Source organism: Azolla caroliniana, unplaced genomic scaffold (assembly GCF_043228905.1).
Source record: "Azolla caroliniana isolate FFs.n. ecotype wild unplaced genomic scaffold, voAzoCaro1.0.p SCAF_7, whole genome shotgun sequence".
NCBI classification, from domain to species: domain Eukaryota; kingdom Viridiplantae; phylum Streptophyta; class Polypodiopsida; order Salviniales; family Salviniaceae; genus Azolla; species Azolla caroliniana.
Window position 1 is genome coordinate 2986713 of NW_028230442.1, and position 14278 is coordinate 3000990.

The window sequence follows — 14278 nt, forward strand, 5'->3', positions numbered from 1 at the left end:
GTGTGTGTGTAAATGACTAATGTATGTGTGAGAGAGAGAAGAGATTATTAATGTCCACATGAGACCAATGCAATTTGTGTGCGAGAGAATGCATGAATCCTTGTATAAATGTTTGAGAGAGAGCATGACTTTGTGATTGTTTGCGAGACAGAGAGGGAGGGAGAGGATGTGTGAATGGGGGTGGGTGGGTGCTAAGAGAGGTTACAATTTACAAAACCAAAGCATGTGTGCACACATGTGTGGGCATAGTAGAGAGAGAGAGAGAGCACCATTCCGCTTCTCTATTGGTTGGGAGGTTATATTCATACTCTCTTTCTCTGCCCTCTCGACTCACTAGTTAGTAGTAAGTGTCTACGAACACATAGAAAATCTAATTTCTAGATTCTCTACAAAGTTCTAGATCGTGCTTGCAAAGTTGTATTTCATGCTAAATAGCCATGCATAATGCATCAACACTTACATGAAAATTAAGGCACACGATTGATAGATGATAGATCACTTTGATGACTTACATTTGCATGATAGATGAAGCATGACCACGCGTGACCAACTGTATCGATTAATATAATACATATTTGAGGATATGTCAAAATTACATTATGATATATTGCAAATAATGTTTAAGCTTTCTTTACATATCTTCTATCTTGTCATCAAGGTCTGAATTTTTAGTATTTATCACTCATCAAGCATTTGAATAATAACATAGTACATAACTCATTTGGAATTTTGTAGAACCACAAAATCAATTTTTTAGTATTTTCTGGAATGCTTGGACGAGAGAAATCTTCCTAGCATGGAGGGAAAGAGATTAGAGATGCAAGACATGTTCACTCTCCTCAAGTGTCTATATGCTACCTTGACATCAACTTACAACACTTACAAGGTCACTCTTATGCTAATATTTTTCAATTTTTGCTCTACTTTATGAAACTTAGGTTTTTGTATTTGTTTTTCTAAATTGGATGGCCTTTTATTGTTCCAATTGTCTATAGTAAGAATGTCAGTTATGAGTGTAGAAATTACTCCCACACGATTGGATCCCACGATAAATTTCTAGGAGAGAATGATAAATGTTAATTTGATAAAGTATATTGACATTCACGTTCTATAGTGTAGTACCATGCAATGAGTAGTATATATTTGTTTTTCAACAAATTTTCACAACAATCTAGATTTATAAACAATAGATATCGTGTAAAATAGTATTCAATATCGCATGGAAACATTTATTGAAGTGACCAGATTAGTTAAACCTAAACAATGCCCCACGATGTATGTGTTCAAACTTCAACATATGTTTGAGTGCTTGTGTAGCACAAGTAAACATGAATGGCCAAGCTCTTGTTATATGTTCCATTGGGACATATTGTGACATTATACCAAACCTTATCATATCTAGGATATCAATAGAGGCTACATTACAAGATTGAGCCTAAGATTAGTTATAGCATTGTTAAATTGTGAGGATAAGTACCTTACAATAGACATATTATTGAAGTTGATTTTTACAATGTAGCATTTTTGGGTGGTTCCCTTGTAGAGGTCTATTTTGAGATTGATATTTTTTTTGAAGATTATTGGTGGTAAACCTTGCATGGTATTCTTTATGTGGTTATTACAATAATGATCCCCATATACATTATTGCCAACGTGAAAACATTACAATTTGGCCCAACCGTACAACATTTGACTTGGGGCCAATTCATCCTCTTATGCCTAGGGTGTACCATGGTTGGCATTGAGGCATATGCATATTGCCAACTTGTACACTTCGAACGAGAGTGACTTACACTTGGTTTAAGGGATGACAATGCATAAGTACAATAATCAACCATTTAGTATTGTTTATAACTTATAGTGTTGACCTATAGTTTTGGAATGGGGTGTTGGGTATGGGGAAACCTCTCACAGGGTCACTTTGTCTAGTATATGCAGTGATATGTTTGTGCTTAACAACAAAGTTTCCCATCTTGGTATTGGCGCCATACCCCCAAAATCTAAAGGTGTTTGAAAACTTTGTTGTAGCCAACTTGAACTAAACAACTCACAACTTGGGAGCACTCTATAGTGGCATTCAAGTTTCTAAGGAAACAAGGACATTGCCATTATGGCTCCATAACAAGGATAAAGATCATAAGTTGATCTTGTATATTATCAAATGTATTGGTACGATACAAGGTTGTATAGGTTTTGCTCCCATTCTTCCACCTTGTCCCAAGCATGAATTTACCCCGTCCCCTCTAAACAAAAAATTCATTTCAAGAATTCAATGAACCCATTGACAACAATGAGTAGCTTGAACCTTTCCAAATGTTTGTAATATAAACATTCTCATGTCATTTCATGTTGTAGAAGGTTCTAAGCTCTTTTGAGTAGAACCATCCTAAAAAGCTCAAAACTATTTGAAATTGTGCCTTTCAATAATGGTCAAAAGTATTTATGGTAGTGTACCGCAACGAGGTTTTAAGTTCTAATAATTTCATATATGATATAACACAAGAAAACTTGGGCAACAAGCTCGAATAAGTGTCTTGAGGTTCAACTTTTTTCTTGAAATCTTGTATTGTCTTGTGACATGGTCATGCATTTGGTTTCGTATTGTATAGATATTTGATGAAGATTTGCAATAAGCATATTAAAAGGTTAATCTTTTCCTTGTAATCTAGACTTATGTCTTGATTCGCGCATATATTGAGTCTCATATTGTTAAATACATGACGAGGTCTAACGTTTTGTCACAATCTAGTCTTGTCGTATGTTCTTGTCATGTATCGAATCTTCCCTTGTATAAATATATGATGGACAAGCGAGATAAGCATCTTAAAGTCCAACTTTTTCTCATAATTTAGTCTTGTCTTGTGATGCAGTCATGGGTTGAGTCTCATCTTGTTTAAATGTATGAACCCTTGTAATTCATACTTATGATCAAGTTAATGCAATGTACTTTACATTTCAAAATTTTATTACCTCAACCTAAGTTCTTATAATCAAGCACTTCGATGGTTGACACAGAGTACTAGAAGAAGGTTATGAAATTTTTGGAACTCAAGTGAGATTAAAGAATTCTAGAATATTTTATAAACCTCGAGAGAAGGCCAAGATATTCCAAGCAAGATATATTCACGTTCACGACAGTACGATAGTCCTCACCCACATTGAAGTGATGAACAATGCTCGGGTCACATCAAATGAATGAATATAATGAAAGAACAACCCCAAATATTTCGTGATCTCCAACATGCCCTTATAATTGAAGTTTTGCGTGTTGTATGAGAACAAGTAACATAACCTACGAAACCGATGAAATGTGCTACAAGTGTCTCATCTAGAAAGAGAGAGCATGTGTGTGTGTGTGTGTGTGTGTGTGTGTGTGTCTCGCTTATGGAATGAGGTCTTCATTTGAAGATTTTACACATTCTATTTTTATTTCACAAAAGGTGTAGTAAAGAGCCCTTCACTCAACTCCAATTCTGGCATGGTAATCACATATATAAAAAGAATATGAATTATGTAAATTGCTTGTACAAAATTTCGTTGTCTGTATCTGAGAACGAGGCCCCATTCATAGGTTTATTTATTTTGAGCTGAAGCTTCATAAATTTTATTGATGATGTAAAGCGGTAAATTTTGTCCCATCAATTCATGACACCGTGGATTTCTTTTTTGCTATTACCAATAACATAAATATGTTGCTTGTTCACCTATCATTATGGATCCTACTATCGTTATTGTATTCGATATTGTTTCCAGACTTCAATCTTTGATCAACACAAGTAAACAAGTTGTAATAAGCCTTATGAGTTTAGATACTCATTTTGTGATTTCTCTAGAGATTATTTTGGATCAAGGAGTTAGAGGTTAGAATATGCTCTCAAGTGCCTTCCAGCATTGCACGGAAAAACATCAAGAAAAGAAGGCAACATTGAAGTGGTACAACACAGAGAAATACCATCACAACTTCTTGAACTATAAAGATACATATCGCCATTACCTCTATCGAGTATCGTGGAAAAGAACATAATCTAATTTGTGTCTTCATAACCACTGAGCTCCAACACTTTATGAAGGAAGTAGAGAAGATGGAGCAATAAATGAAATGATTGGTACAAGAATCAAAGTCTTTGTTACAATCGACAATCACCATGTATAATTTTTAATTGCTATGGGAAATCAAAGCATCCACTACAATCGGGAATCTCCATGTCTTGTTTCTAAGCCTCAATACTATCATGGAAGAACTAGTGCATGATCTCCCCCTTTCCCATACGAACGTGGGGAACAAGTAGAGTCATAGTATCGAAAGGTCCTCTTAGCCAACTTCTCAAAGTTGAGAAAAGTATTCTAGATGTAGTGGCATAGTGTAAAAAAAATATTATCTCTCATATCAAGTTTGCACTTTGCAATTTTGAAAATATTAATATATACCCCAAATAAAAATAAGAAGGCTTAAAATTTTACTAGCATTCCAAGAAAGAAGTTAACCAAGGGACAAATATATAGCACTAACTCGTCGAATAATGGACACATATATAGGTAAGTAGATTGTAGAACATAACACCAACCATGTTAATATAGGTGCAAATGTATCAACAAGGTTATTCCAATATGAGCAAACCTATCTAAAGTGAGTGTCGAGAGCAAGTGACCTCGGGCTCAAGAGAGCATAATTACCTTGCTTGTATGTGAAGGCGACAAATCAAGGCATGGTGGTGGAGCAAAACCTCTTTGTCAAGATTCCGCATATTGTATGAATTTAATCAAAGGGATAATCCAACTCAACTTCAAAATTAACGCAAACCACTTGTAGTAATAAGCCAATTAAGTTATGGATATAAACAAATATTGAAGGAAGGGATATAAACGAATATTTGGAGGAGGGGTAGGGGGAGAACGGAAACTTGCTACCCTTGTAAGAAACCAACAATAACCAAAATATTTTTTTATTAAGTAACTCAAGTGCGCAACAATAACAACTATCTTGGAGAGGGAGCATTATTGGAATACCCCACAAGTCTCTAACAATAACCAAAATGCTTTTAAAGTAATTCATCTGAACACTAGCCAACAACTTTCCTGGTTTTAAAAAAAAATAAAAAATTTATTATGAAAGATGCGCCTAGTACATATTACTTTCCTGGTTAGGGGTATATAGTGGTAATCTATGAGGTCATTTGGGAATCAGGACAATAAACCATTCCATAGTGTTAGCGTGTGTAATCAATCGTTATGTGGCCAAGGGCTATTTGGGGGTAAAAGCCGTTACTGTGTTCGGGTGATCTGTTCAAGGGGTAGGGGCATTTGAGTGATATTAATAATACACGTACGTTTGGGGGGTGTTGGTCCATGTAATAAATCGAGATTGTTACAACGAAGAGGCTAGCAGGTGTTTGTTTGGTTACAGAGATAAAAAAAAAGGAGAACATAAGGGAGGGGCATATGGGGAATAAATGGGAAAACTGTGGAAGAAAATAGAAGAAAACATGATGAGTAAGGAAAAGTGTGTGGTAAGTAAGTGTGAAAAATGTAGGGGCATATGGGGAATAAATAGGAAAACGCATAGGAGGGAGGGGCATTCTGTGGAAATACAGAAAACCAGGTCTTCTCCCCTCCCTAAGGGTAAGCAGGAAATCTTACTCGTAATTTGGGAAACGTGGCGATGGAGGAACACAGCATGCAGAGAAGCTATGGCAGACCTTCCACGTCCCTCTTCTTTTCCTGTACAGGTATCTCATGTCATCGCAGAGGGAATTTTTTTGTGTCTTTGAATCCCTCGCCCTCCCCGTTTCCTACGTTGAATTCAATCGTCTTATTTTTCTTTTTCTTTCCTCTTCGGAGTTAGGGTTTTAGAAACTGTGTAAGTATAATGGATTGTTTTTTTTTTTTTTTTTGTCGTTTTCGGATTAGTGTTTCAGAAATTTCTTGATTGAAATCCTGATGATTTGTAGCACATATGATTGCATAAACAGCGTGAAGGCGATTTCTATTCTTTGAAATTTGATATCTTGACTGTTTGAAGGCCAGTTCTATTAATTGAAATTAGGGTCTGAGAAACTGTTAGAAATCCTGGTTTTCTCGACTTTAGGAATGACGGGCTTAGCGTTTCAGGAACCTTCTAAAATTAGTAGTCTTGCTGGAATTAGTGTTTTAGAAATTAAGTTTGTGTTATGGAAGTTAAAGACATAAAATTGGTATATTGGTGTTTGATAAATATGAGTAAAGATATTAGTTTTCGTTTAAACAGGGTCTAAGCAAAGGTCTAAGATTTCAATCTTCGTTGAAACAAGGTCTGGTTTTTCATTGGATATTGGAAGTAAAAGGATTTGAGCGCATAGTTTCTCCTTGGATCTAGTTTTATTTGCTATTGGATATTGGGTCTCTGAAGCTGTGGCAATATCTTGCTTATGATGATTTCAGAAACTGTAATTAATGATCGATTTGTGTAATAATGATTTATTGAATGTACAAAGGAACTTTTAATTTTCTTATAAGAGGTCGATATGTTTGGTAGAGAAAAAAGAAGAGGTAATTCTAGAGAAGAAGAAAAAGGAGACCAGGTATGACGGACAGTAATAAGCAGTTCCCTTCTCAACAACAAGAAGGTCAGCCTGGTAGTGAACATGAGATGCATCCCTCTCCTGAGATTGTTAGATCAACATATAAATCTTCAGATAAGCTCATGGTATACTTTCTATTCTTATACCTTATACATTTGAAAAATTGGAATGCATGGCTATATTATCTCTAAATTATTGATAAGATTAAGATAATGTGATTCATACCTCTCATTCTTTGAGATTCAAAGATAAATGTAAGCTTTAAGGTGTCAGTCATTTTTGTTTTCTACCTCTTCGTTTTTGAGATTCAAAGATAAATGTAAGCATAAAGGTGTTGTTTGTTAATGTGCTGTAGTCTTGCGTGCGATTCAAATTCAAATTATTGTATATTATGCACGAGATTCATATATTCATATATGTTTGATTATTGTGTATTATGCACATGATTCATACATCGATGATAGACCCCTTTTTGTTGTTATATCAGAATGCTGCAGAGTGGTACCTTTCCTTTCCTGTATATTATCCTGAGAGTGGCTATATTGCTATGATGAGACAAATTGATTACAAAATACTACGATTAAATTATTGCTTCAAATTCTTTTTATAGAACATGCTGGATTATGCATTTTTATTTGATAAACCTTGACATTCATTTGCTAGAATGTGCATGTATCCTGCAGAGATACCTAATAGAAGGTTGAGAGAGGGAGTGAGTACCTGCAATCTTTCCTTTTTTTGTTGGATAACGTTGTGTGAATATCGTGCGAAACTATAGAATCAAGGGGGCTGAATCACCGTTTTTTTCATGGTGCAGGGAAAGGTAGCGCTAATTACTGGTGGAGATTCAGGGATTGGGCGTTCAGTGGCTTGCTACTTTGCAATCGAAGGTGCAACAGTTGCCATTACTTATGTGCCAGAGATTGAAGAGAAAGATGCATCCGAGACATTGGATCTACTCAAGGACAAATACAAGAGCTCTCATGCAAAAGACCCAAGAAGATAGCGGTGGACTTAGGTTCTGAAGAGAATTGCACAAAATTTATCCAGAAAGTGATTGATGCGTATGGCCAGTTGGATATTGTGGTAAATAATGCAGGAGAGCAGCATGAAGTTCCTAGAATTGAGAACATAACTGCACAGCAGGTGGAACGTGTTTTCCGGACCAACATATTCTCTCAATTCTAGATAACTAAGTGAGTAATAGCTTTCATTAATAGTTATGCATCTGCGGGTCTGATAAATGACTTTATGATTTTTATTATTTATGGTCCTGTGGACTGTTCATGACATAGGAAATATGCATAAGAACTAGTTATTGTCAATTGATAATTCCATATCTGTGAGATGGTTTTATAACTAGGCATTGATTATTCTTACTTTGATGGTCCTATTGTAAGGCATTTAGTATTGATCACTATCAAAATGTAAGACATTCTGTGAAAAAGCACCTAATAAAGAGTCCTGCATCATCAATACATACCTATATTAATGCATATCAAGGGTTATTGATTATTCCATGTTTTTATGTACTTCAATGGTTCTATTTTTTAAAGCGTAGTATTTACCATTGACCACTATTTGCTTGTAAATAAGGCATGCTGTGAAGCACCTGAAAAAAGGGAGCTGCATCATCAATACTACCTCGATTAATGCATATCGGGGCCATGCAACCTTAATAGATTACACCGCCACCAAAGGAGCAATTGTGGCATTCACAAGGGGTCTTGCCCTCCAGTTGGTTGATCGTGGCATTCGTGTAAATGGTATATGAATCAAATCTATCCTATCAATAATGTGAATATAACCAACATTATATATTATACCATTTGAGTGAGTATAATGCTGAATATATTCAACATTATAGTATTTAACGTATTCAACATTATAATACCATATCAGCATAATGCTGAATTTATTATAGTCAGTAAGAAAGTAGACATGATTGCATATGTCTCCATTTTCTTTGTCTGATATATGACATATTTGTAACTGGAAGTTTATTAAAGGTTAATTCTAAATCCAGGTGTGGCACCAGGTCCTATTTGGACGCCCCTTATTCCAGCATCCTTCCCATCAGAGAAGGTGGAACAGTTTGGATTGGAAGTGCCCATGAAGAGGGCCGGCCAGCCTTCTGAGATTGGTCCCTCTTATGTTTTTCTAGCATCGGAAGATTCATCCTATTTTACTGGCCAAGTTCTTCACCCTAATGGTATTCTAATCCTCTTTTTACTAAATTGGGTAAATAGCAAATTCTCTTTTTAATTGGAATTTTCTATCTCAATTGGATAGAAATCTTATGCTAATCCTCTTTTTACTAAATTGGGTAAATAGCAAATTCTCTTTTTAATTGGAATTTTCTATCTCAATTGGATAGGAATCTTATGGTAATCCTCTTTTTACTAAATTGGGTAAATAGCAAATTCTCTTTTTAATTGGAATTTTCTATTTCAATTGGATAGAAAGCTTTAAATGATATTCTGTTTTACCTCTTCTTTCTCTCATTGGGTAAAATTTAATTGTCCTCTCGTGGATTTACTTATTGGGTAAAATTTATTTGCTTTCTGGGTATTTACCAGCATACCCTAGTCTAAATTCAATACAGTACATCTCTATATTACACTTTGAGTAACTGTATTTTGGCATTTTGCCTTTAAAAGAGTCAGGTGATTTTGGCAGTGCTTTGCCCTAAAAAATGAATGTAGGGCAAAAATAAATGAATTGTGTTCACTGAGTGGTTTGCCCAAAAAATAAGTGAAATTTGGTGAAGTGAGGTAGGGATGTTCTGCCAAATAACATTAAAAACAACACACTGATTTTCTTTCAGGTGGCGTTCCTGTTAATGGCTGAAGTCTCCTTGGATGTTGGCCAATGGATGGATGTTTTATACAGAAGTGCACATGGAATATAAGGGTATTGGTTGATAAATTGCTTTTTAGAAGATTGTGAGCTCCACTGAAGAAGATTGTATAGATTTGTGTAGAAAATAGGAGTGTAAATAAAAGGAACCATGTACATTTAAGGCAGGCTCCTTTCCTTGTTTTAAAACATGTTTTGTGTATTAAAGTGTATTTAAGGCAGGCTCCATGGAGGATTGTATAGGTTAGTGTCGAAATATGTAGAAGCAAAAGAACTTGGTACAACATAATTTGTGTGCTCTGCAAAGTTGACATAAAAAGTGCCCTAGAAGCACAATTATATCGACTTTTTTTAAAAGTATCATATGTATTGATATCCAACTTGGTACAACATAATTTGTGTACTCTGCAAAGTTGACATAAAAAAAAGTTCCATAGGAGCACAAAGTATCATATTGATATCCAATATATGCACTTCATACATTTTCATCATATTGATATCCAATATATGCGCTTCATATATTTTCATCATATTGATATCTAATATATGCACTTCATATATTTATTTTGCGTTAGTAAATTGCTGTAATATGTAATAGGGAGTGCACACATATGGTTCTGACACCCGTTAAAAATTGAGCAATGAGAACAATATATTTTCATCATATTGATATCCAATATATGCACTTCATGTAGTAATTTTGCGTTAGTAATTTGCTATAATAGGTAATAGGGAGTGCACAAATGGTTTGGACACCCTTGTTTGAAATTGAGCAATGGAAACAATGTCTGTTATGATTATTATGAGAATATGAAAAGGGACTCCTATCTTACGATCATGTTATGTAATGGTAATTTTGCGTTAGTAATTTGCTATAATATGTAAAAGGGAGTGCAAAAATGATTTGGACACCCTTGTTTGAAATTGAGCAATGGAACAATCTATGTTATGATTATTATGAGAATATGAAAAGGGACTCCTATCTTACGATCATGTTATATAATGGTGTAGTGATAATTTGTATGTTCACAACATACAATGTGAACATTTGATTTGAAAAGAGGTTTTTATGTACTAGAAGTTGTGACTTGCAGCAAGTACTATTTTTATGTTTGCAAATAAGGAGTGTTGATAGGATATGAAAGTAGAATGCATAGTAATGTTAAACAGTGCACCTTAATGGTGATGTGATAGTATTAGCAAACAAAAACTCTTTAATAAGTGTCTAGTGATGATATATGAAAATGGGCGGGGATGCATTCGTAATGTTAAATAGTGCACCTTGATGATGTGATATTTGCAAACCACCACTTTATACGTGAATGAAGGTGAAAATGAGGATGCCTAGTAAGAAATATGTAGTTTATGTGAAAAGATGTAATAGAAAATTATGAGTAGTTCACCTTTAATACATGAATAGTGCCACTTGAGTGTGAGGTAGTATGCATGTCTTATTAAGATAAAAAGGGCAAAAAGGTATGTATGCAAGTAGCCAAATAAGAGTTAAAGGTACAAACAAGGAGGATACAAAAGGTGGTGCATTGTTCATGGTTGTTTTTAGCAATATTAACCACTAGTAAATGTTTTGCCAAGGATGTGGAGTGTTTGGTGCATTTGGCTAGAGTTTATAATTTAGCAATATTAACCACTAGTAAATGTTTTGCCAAGGATGTGGAGTGTTTGGTGCATTTAGCTAGAGTTTATAATTTAGCAATATTATGTACCATTTGGAGAGTCTACCTTGTTTTCACCATTGAGAGATGGCTAGAAGGTAACGCGAATACAATGTGAGAATTTGAATCTTCAATTTTTAAACGGGGACAACTTGAAGATTGTGTCATGAAATCTTGAAGATTATATCGTGCAATTCACTCTTGAGGGTTGACCTAATGAGAAGAAGGTGATAGAGGCCAATGTCAAAGATGGATCTCTTGTAACTGGGAGAACTTTGAGATTGTAAGTCTTGAAGATTGTTAAGTGCAATGGTTTAAGCTCGTGAACTTCTCTAAAGGGAAAAGGGTTCATTAGCTCGAATATGTTTCTCCAAGATTGTCAAATATCCCCACTTGTTAGGGGTAAAAAACTAAGGTAGCTTTATAGGGGCCTAGAGAAGGAATAGAGATGGAAAAACTATAATGGTTGCACAAGTTGATTGACAAATTGAGGATCGAAAATGACAAGAATAGAAGAAAAGTTTTTACAGAAAAGAACGGTAACAACTTCACGTCGTTCTCTCTAGAATCGTCATGATGAATCGTCATGCAATTCATTCTGTAAATGAACTAAGTTTATGATAATGTCTTCGTCAAACTGCTTGGTTGGCCTATGCAGTGAAGAAGTGTATAAAATGGGAACAATATTCCCCATATAGAATCTAGTTTTATGCACATCTTTGTCTTCTTAACTGTACAAAAGTCTTCTTGCATGTATCTCTAAACTCCAAAACTTTATTTACGAGAGCCTTTCATAGTCCACAACATATTGATTCATCTAACTATTGTTTCGATCCTCTCAATGGTTTGATCATTTTTTATATGCTAGTTGCTTGATAAAAGATCTAGTAATTCATAGCCATTTATCGTTTTAGCCAAAAACAATTCTAGATGCGAGAAAAACAAACCCAAAAACTCAAAATCAAATGGTTGGATTGAACTATATGTGATGCCACTTAGATGTAATTTCCTTGATTTTTATTTGTCATTGCAAAAGTGCAAACAAAAGGTGAATTTATGGTGGGATATGTGGGGGATTAGACTTGGTACAACCCCATAAGGATTTGTGACATGGGAACAAGTGGTGTCTAGAAGTCTTACCCCTCATTAGTATTTTATTCATAATATTTATGGCTAAGTAATAGTTTTGATGGACTATATTTTGAGAGAATGCTAAATGGGTTTAAAGATAAAGAGGCTTCAAGATGAAGGTCTTATGAGAGAGAAGTCCTAAATGAGTGAAGTTGGTCATAACTTGTGTGATAAGGCTTAGGGACGACCTTGAGATAAGGAGGAATAAAAAAATATGTTTTTCATGGAGTAGGACAATAAGTGACTCGTTAGAAGATAAAGATGTGTTGTGTCCCCTGGCACACTTTCTATTCTTTCCAAACTTCTACTCATATGTTTTTATTGTGTCATTCTCTTAACAATCATTGACATTTAATACTTTCATATTTTTGTGTCTACCTACCAATTTACCAAACACATTGGCATGTGCTTAGAGAACTTTCAACATGATGGTCATAACTCGGTTATAACTTGCATGGGGTAGGACAATAAGTGACTTGTTAGAAGATAAAGATGTGGTGTGTCCCCTCGGCACACTTTCTATTCTTTCCAAATTTCATATGCTTTTCTTGTAAATCATTGACATTTCATACTTTCATATTTTGGTGTGTCTACCTACCCAATACATTGACATGTGCTTAGTGAACTTAAGGTAATATCATAATATGATTTGGAGATTGTAATGATTACTTGAGTTAGGCGAATTCGGAAAATTGTGACTTGAACTTACACAACAAATCTTGTTCATGTCTAACCTTACATTTTAAAATAGACCAATGAGGTTTAGGTGGTTTCCTTCCCTTTTTAAACCTCCACATAGTGCACAAAATCATTTGTCTAATGTTTCTTATTGTGTTTGTAGGATTAAATATATAACACAAATTGCAATTGATCAAAGAACACAAGTGTTTAATCATGTCAAAATTTAAGCTAGGGTGTTTCTAAAATTAGCATTTTCATCTCTATAACATTCAATTTATGCAAGTGAGGATTTTGATGGGCGAAGTATTCAAAGATTTAGATGTGGGTTTATTCACATTAAAGAGCAACTTCTCATTGACAAGAAATCCATAATTGGAAGGAAAGGTATAGATTCCTCTAAAGCAAGCATAAGAACACAAAGATGATTAAATAAAAAGGTAAACAAACATGTACCAACAACTAAACAAAGAGAGAGAGAGAGAGATAAGGCAACCATAAGAATATTCCAATGAACTAACATTTTCAAGAGGTATATTTGATTTGACCGGTTGGACAAGGTAAATATATTGGGGAATTAGAAAACAAACCATAGATGATCTATTACATATTTATGCATATGTTTGTGTGATATATGGAACCCATGTCGCATATAGGATACAGACTTTGTGCGATGCGCATATATTAGTCCTGATCTAGTTTAAGATGTCACATTATCCAGTTTCCCATGAAATCTTTCAATGACGTGACATACTCAGGCATCACTGAAATATTCGGGATCGTTAACGAGGGCATCATGAGGATAACCTGTGGCAGATGGGCTTGAACTCTTCCGATAGTGCGCAAGAAGAGTAGAGATGAGTTCGAGAACGCGTCCGAACAAACCTTGGGTAGTGGTGCTATAGCCATTGACATACTCGTCATCCTCGAGAAGCAATTCCGAGTCCGTCTTAGTCCAAGTGATCACGAAGGCGGTCGACTGGTCATCATCGTAAAGATCAGTTAGGGCGTCGTCATGGTCTACGGAGTAAGCGACAATGGCGGTGGTGGTGGTGCTCCTGCAATCGGCCATGAGGAGCCGGGCATGGGCGGGGTATTGCGAGAAGCAGTAGAACACGAGGAGAGCGAGGGGTAGGGCGAAGGCGAGGCGGGCCATCAGAGAAGTGGGGAGTGGATTGATGGTGATGGTGATGGTGATGGTGGTGATGATGATGGCGATGGAGGAGACTCTGCTCTGTGTAGCAGTAGATTTGATAGTGATGGTAATGGTGATGGAGGAGGGACTCTGCTCTGTGTAGCAGTAGAATATATAGGTTACTGAATCCAAAAGACTTTACTTTTCTTTATATACGAAGGGAGGGGTGGGGGAGAAGGGCAGGC

At 35.5% G+C, this 14278-nt stretch overlaps 1 pseudogene across 1 annotated transcript; it reads left to right on the forward strand.

Moving 5' to 3' along the window:
- Positions 1–5674: 5674 nt before the first annotated feature.
- LOC147861547 (glucose and ribitol dehydrogenase-like) lies at positions 5675–9905 on the forward strand (annotated as a pseudogene). The gene is made up of 6 exons (XR_015530056.1): positions 5675–5726; positions 6512–6682; positions 7375–7753; positions 8154–8323; positions 8584–8769; positions 9385–9905. The product of XR_015530056.1 is annotated as a glucose and ribitol dehydrogenase-like (transcript).
- Positions 9906–14278: the final 4373 nt, after the last annotated feature.